Genomic DNA, 6075 nt, shown 5'->3' on the forward strand with positions numbered 1-6075 from the left:
ACATCTTCCTGCAGAGACCACGCCCACCCCAGACGACTTTGGGCAAATCCTACAAAATACACAAGACGGAGGAGGTTCCAGTTGGAGAAGACACGCCCCTGAGAATCGAGTGTGGCCAGGGAGACCCTGACATGACGGCGTGGAGGGACGGTGGGGGTGGGGTGGAGCTCAGCGGTGGTCAGGGTCAAGGGTCAGAGGGGTCAGGGTCGAGGGCAAGCAGTGTCCATCTCCTGGCCTCCACCCCAGGCCTCCGGACGGCAGGGAGAGGGCCCTGGTCCCCTCACAGAGGCCACCAGCCCGTAGGCGCCGAGCCCCTCCTCCCTTTCCCCGGGCCCCCTGACCTTGACCCGCCCACCCCCCAGTGCTCAGCCGGGCCGCCCTCCCGGGGTGCCCGCGGCCCGTCGACTTCCCGATTGTGGGCCTCTGCCCTGGTGTCGAGTGGGCGGGGAAGTGGCTGCCCATCAAGCACCTTTTTCTATTTTTCTGCAGCTGTGGATATAGCTTTTAAAAACCCATTTAAGTTGATTTTGGTAATTTATATTGTCTTAGGACGTTGTCAGTTTCATCAGGAATATCTCATGTACTAACCTGTCACTTTAAATCCCGGCTCTCTGGTCCCGTCCTCTGGGCCCCCACAGCGTCTGGGTTCTCTCGCCCTGTTGATTAGCCTGGCCTGACGTTTGTTAATTTTATTTATTTATTTTGAGGAAACAGCGCTTGGATTTACTTTTGCGTTGCCCCATTTTTCTTGTTTCCAATTCGTTCATTCGCCTTTATCTGTACTCCTCGCTCCTGCCTCCTGTGGATTTACTTTATTGTTCTGTTTTCCCTCCTTGTGTCGAATGTTTAGTTCATTTATTTTCAGTCTCTCCTGCTCAGTAATAAAAACATTTAAGGTGGAGAATTCTCTGACAACCCCTCCTGAAGCTGGCCCCGGTGACATGCAGTCTCTCTCCCCACACCTGTAAAATCGTCCGTCACAGCAGCTTTCATTTGCTCTCTGACCTAGGAGTTATTTAGGAGAGTAGCTTTGAAGTTCCAAATCACCTGGCTTCTTTTTTAGATCCTTTTAGCAATTTTTAGTTTCACTGCGTTGGTTTAAATAATGAGGCCTGTGAATGTTCCACCATTTGGGATATGGTGAGGCATGCTGGCATGTGTGTGCCTGTGTGTACCCACGTGCACACGTAAGCAAGTGTGCACACCCACATGCCCACGCGTGAACCGGCGTGCACCCGCACGTGTGCACCTGTGGGCCCACGTGTGTGTACGCATGCATGGGTTCGTGTGCCTGCCCACGTGTGGCCGTATGCAGGAGTAATGGATGTGTGATGCATGGGTGTGTATATGCACGTGTGGGGCTGTGCCCATGTGCACGTGTGTGCGTGCCCACGTGTGGGGAATGTTATGTGGTTTCTGGCCGGGTGCGGGCTGTCCGGTCAAGGGCGTCCAGGAGGGGACTCAGGCCTCGTCCACCTTCCAGTCTTGTCCACCTGGTCCTGGGTCTCTGGCTGAGGTCTGGGCGCTGGAGCTGGCTTCCCCAGATGCTCACGGCGACATCCCTGATCTCGCGCCCCTTGCTGGGTCTCGATGGCCAGGACTGCTTGTTAACGGGCTGAAAAGACACCTTGGAGGCGCCCCGGCGGGCGGCCTTGGAAGGGCTTGTTGGGGATCTCCTTGTGCCGGTGGCAGAGGGTGGGGCTCGTCCTGTGGCCCCAGGCCCTCCCTCCGACCCCGAAGACAAGGAGCGGGAGCGCGGGCAAGACCCGCGAGATTCACAGAAAGTCCAGTTTCATTCCTAGTTTGCTCATGATAAAAAATCATGAGCGAATGTTGAATTTTCGTTTATTCGTCTGTTGAGATGATCATACGATGTCTGTCCTTTAATCTGTACGTGAGTTTCCCAGGGCTGCTGCAGCAAATACCGCAGACTGGGGGGCGGTGCGTCGGGGGCCTCAGACAACAGGCATTTGCTCCCCCCGGCCCTGGGGGCCGCGAGTCCCATTTCAGGGCGTGCGCGGGGCTGGGTCCTCCCGAGGCCTCCCTCCTGGGCGTGCAGACGGCCGTCCCCTCCCCGTGTCCTCACGTGGTCGTCCCTCTGTGTGTGTCTGTGTCCTGATCTCCTCCTCCTATAAGGACACCAGTCAGATTGGATCGGGGCCCACCCTTGGGACCTCATTTTACATTATTCACCTCTTTAAAGACCCTGTCTCCAATTTTTTTTTTATTGTGGTAAAATACGTATAACGTAACATTTATCACGTTAACCATTAAAAAATTTTTTTTATTGGGGTATAGTTGATTTACAATGTTGTGTTAGTTGCAGGGGGACAGCAAAGTGAATCAGTTACACATATACCTGTATCCACTCTCTTTTAGATTCTTTCCCCATATAGGCCATTACAGAGCACTGAGTAGAGTTCCCTGTGCTGCACAGTAGGCCCTTAGGAGTTACCTATTTTATATACAGTAGTGTGTCTATGCCCATCCCGGTCTCCCAATTTATCCCTCCCCCCCTTACCCCCTGGTAACCGTAAGTTTGTTTTCTACAGCCATGACTCTACTTCTGTCTTTAAGTGCACAGGTCAGCGGCATCAAGTACATTCACGTCGCCGTGCAGCCACCACCATCCATCTCCAGGACTTTTCCATCTTCCCAGACTGAGCTCTGCACCCATTAAACACGAACCTTCCATCCCCCTCCCCCGGCCCCCACCGTCTGCTTTCTGTCTCTATGGATCCGACTCCTCTAGGGACTCATGTAAGTGGAATCACACAGTATTTGTTTTTTTTTAACTGACTTAGGTCACTGAGGACCATGTCCCCAAGGGTCATCCATGTTGTAGCAGGTGTCAGAATCTCCTTCCTTTCTAAGGCTGAATAACATCCCACTGTGCCGATGGACACTTGGGTTGCGTCTACCTTTTGCCTGTTGTGAGGAACGCTGCTATGAACGTGGGGGTACAAATACCCCACTGAGACCCTGCGTTCAGTTCTTTTGAGCCTGTGACCAGAAATGGAATTGCCGGGTCCAGTGGAGACTGTTTAGTTTTTTGAGGAACCTCCACACTGTTCTCCAGCAGCTGCGCCATTTCACGTCCCGCCAGCCGTGCACAGGGCTCCGGTTTCTCCACATCCTGGCTGACACTTGTCGTTTCCTGTTGCTTTGGATAGTGGCCGTCCTCGTGGGGTGCGGTGGTGCCTCTGGAGTTTGTTTGTTTCCTGTTATGTTGCTGGTATTTAACTTACCTGCATCATAGTAGGAAATTTGCTGGAAGTTTATGGCCTGACATACATATGGCCAGTTTTTATAGATATTCCACCTGTGCTTGAAAAGAGTATATCTTCTGAAGGTGTAGAGTTCCACATATGTCTGTGAGATCTAGGTTTACTGTACAAATCTTTATCCTTATTGAATTTTCTTGTCTACCTGATATATCAAGTATTGATAGATGTGTTAGATTCTACGATGGCCAAACGGTCTATTTCTCCTTGTAGTTTTGTAGGTGCATTCATGTATAGAATTATATGTTTCTGTTGAGTTGAATCTTTTATGGTCACAAGTTAACCCTCTTTGTCTCTACTGATAATTTTGATTAAATTCTATTTTGTGTAATGTTAAAATGGCTATAATGTCTTTCTTTTGGTCGCCACGTTTACCTTTTTTTTTTTTTTTTGGTACGCGGGCCTCTCACTGTTGTGGCCTCTCCCGTTGCGGAGCACAGGCCCCGGACGCGCAGGCTCAGCGGCCATGGCTCACGGGCCCGGCCGCTCCGCGGCACGTGGGATCCTCCCGGACCGGGGCACGAACCCGCATCCCCTGCATTGGCAGGCGGACTCTCAACCACTGCGCCACCAGGGAAGCCCTGAAAATATCTTCATTTTGCCTTAATTTTTGAAGGATAGTTCTGCCCTACATGGAATTCTAGTTTGTCTTGTTCCTTCTTTAAAGAAACAATTCCATTGTCTTCTGGCTTGCATAGTTTTTGGTGAGAGATCAGAAGTGATTTTATTGTTGAATCCCTGTAAGTGCTGTGTCTTTTTTTTTCTTTTTTTCTGGAAGTGTTTGGGATTTTCTCTTTAGTTTTGGTTTTCAGCAGTTGGCCACATCTAGGAATGGTTTTTCTTTGTATTTATCTTGCATGGTTGCTGCCGTTTCAACCAGCTTCTGAACTCAGTGGGTTGTTAGATTTTTTTCTGTAGTCTTCTCTCTTCTGCCTTCTGGGCTTCCAGCTCCATGCCTGTTAGACACTTGATGGTTTGGACTGTTGGCCAAGCCCTCTGACACACACACACCCCCACTGTGCCAGACAGGTGCCCACCCCAGCTGCCCGTGAGGAAAGGCTCATCTCTCTGTGCAACTCAATTCTTCAAGCCGCCCTGCAGGCGCAGCTTTTCCCGCATCCCTGGCTTTAATGTGATGAGTTTTCTTGTCGGGAGCTGAGGGTTTCAGCACCCTCTGCATTCTGACCAGAAGCGGACATCACTGGGTGGATATCTTTGCATCCTTTTGTGTTAACTCTTTCAGTAGCCTTGTATGTTAGGTCTTTGGTGAACAGACCAGAATGGTTTTCTTAATCCCGCCTCCAGCTTTACCTGGAGAATTAGTGTTTCTTCACTTATTGTAAGTCTTCTGTCACTGGACTCGGTGGCTTCTCCCTCTCCCGGGTGCGATGTTATGAGTTCTGGTTCTGCTCTGTAAGGGGGTGCCCTGCCCTCATAATGAGCATCCTTACCTCACAAAGTCTGAAGCTCTGCCAGGTCTTTGTCTCCCCCAAACACCAGGACCTTGGTCACTTTAATTCTGGCCCTGCCCTCTTGGCTTTCTGTCCTCATCTTATGCACGGGCAGCCTCGTTTTACCCACAGGACCTTGACGGTCCTGTCATGTGCTGTCAGTGGCTGTGGGTGTCCCCACATATGTCCCACCCCAATGGCTCTTCCCTGCCCTTTGCACAGCACACGTTTCCTCGGGGTCACCCTCGGTCCTGCCACCGGGGCTTCTCCCAGGAAACTTGCAAGCAGCCGGCTTCCCTCAGTGGGCCAGCTAGCCACAGCACACCCACCATCTGCGGAGCCTGATGGAAGTGTGGGTGCGGCCCACGGTCGGTGCGAACCCAGGGGGTGCGGGGGTCATGGGGTGTCTCAGAGGCCGCCCTCTGCTCAGTTAATGCCCTTTCAGCTCAGGGGAACTTTCTCTGGGTCCTGCATGTGCCCCGTGCTGGGACCCCTCCTCAGGGAGCTCCCCTTCTGCTGGGAACTCGCTCCAGGAACAAGAAACCACAGTGACAGATGACAAATGAGACCCCACAGCATTGCACGGACTGCAGAGGAGAGAGCATGCTACAGCACCTGGGATGGACACCAGCCCTGCCGCTCCCGGGGCGAGGCCTGGGACACGTGGGTCGACAGAGATGCTTGCTGTGGGTGCCACCGTGCGGGAGGGTCATGTTGTCTGCACCTGCTCAGCCAGGAGCTCCCTGGGGCGAGGCTGTGGGCAGCCCGGGCGGGCACAGGTGAGGGGCCTGGAGGGCGGCTGGGGCCAGGCAGATGCAGCGGCCACAGGACCAAAGCCTTCCCTCTCTGGTATTATTATTTTAAAAGTCTTACACAATTAATTCCAAACATCTTTTTACTGTGAGTGTATGAGATTTATTGATTTAGGTATTAATTTCATATATTACTCTACATCCAAGTTATCTCATTGTCTTTGTTTTTAAAATACCGAACGCTTCACGAATTTGCGTGTCATCCTTGCAGCAGGGACCATGCTAATCATCTCTGTATCCTTCCAATCTAATTGTCTTTTTGAAACTTGCTTTGAGGTGAAATTCACACGACATAAAATTAACCATTTTAAAGCGGCAGCTACTCCACTGACAGAGTTGTGCGGCCACCATCTCCATCCAGTTCCGAGACATTTCACCCCGTGGCCCCAAAGAAACCCCCTACCCTTGGCCGTCACCTCACCAACCTGCTCTGTTTCTGTGGATTTACCCATTCTGGACATTTCACGGAAATGGAATCACACATCAGGGCCCTTCGTGCGGGAGAGGAAGAGGCCTCGGGAGGCAGAG

At 51.9% G+C, this 6075-nt stretch overlaps 1 pseudogene; it reads right to left on the reverse strand.

The window, feature by feature from the left end:
• Positions 1-5715: 5715 nt before the first annotated feature.
• LOC131759006 (U6 spliceosomal RNA) lies at positions 5716-5812 on the reverse strand (annotated as a pseudogene).
• Positions 5813-6075: the final 263 nt, after the last annotated feature.

Source organism: Kogia breviceps, chromosome 6, assembly GCF_026419965.1.
Source record: "Kogia breviceps isolate mKogBre1 chromosome 6, mKogBre1 haplotype 1, whole genome shotgun sequence".
In the NCBI taxonomy this organism is placed as follows: domain Eukaryota; kingdom Metazoa; phylum Chordata; class Mammalia; order Artiodactyla; family Physeteridae; genus Kogia; species Kogia breviceps.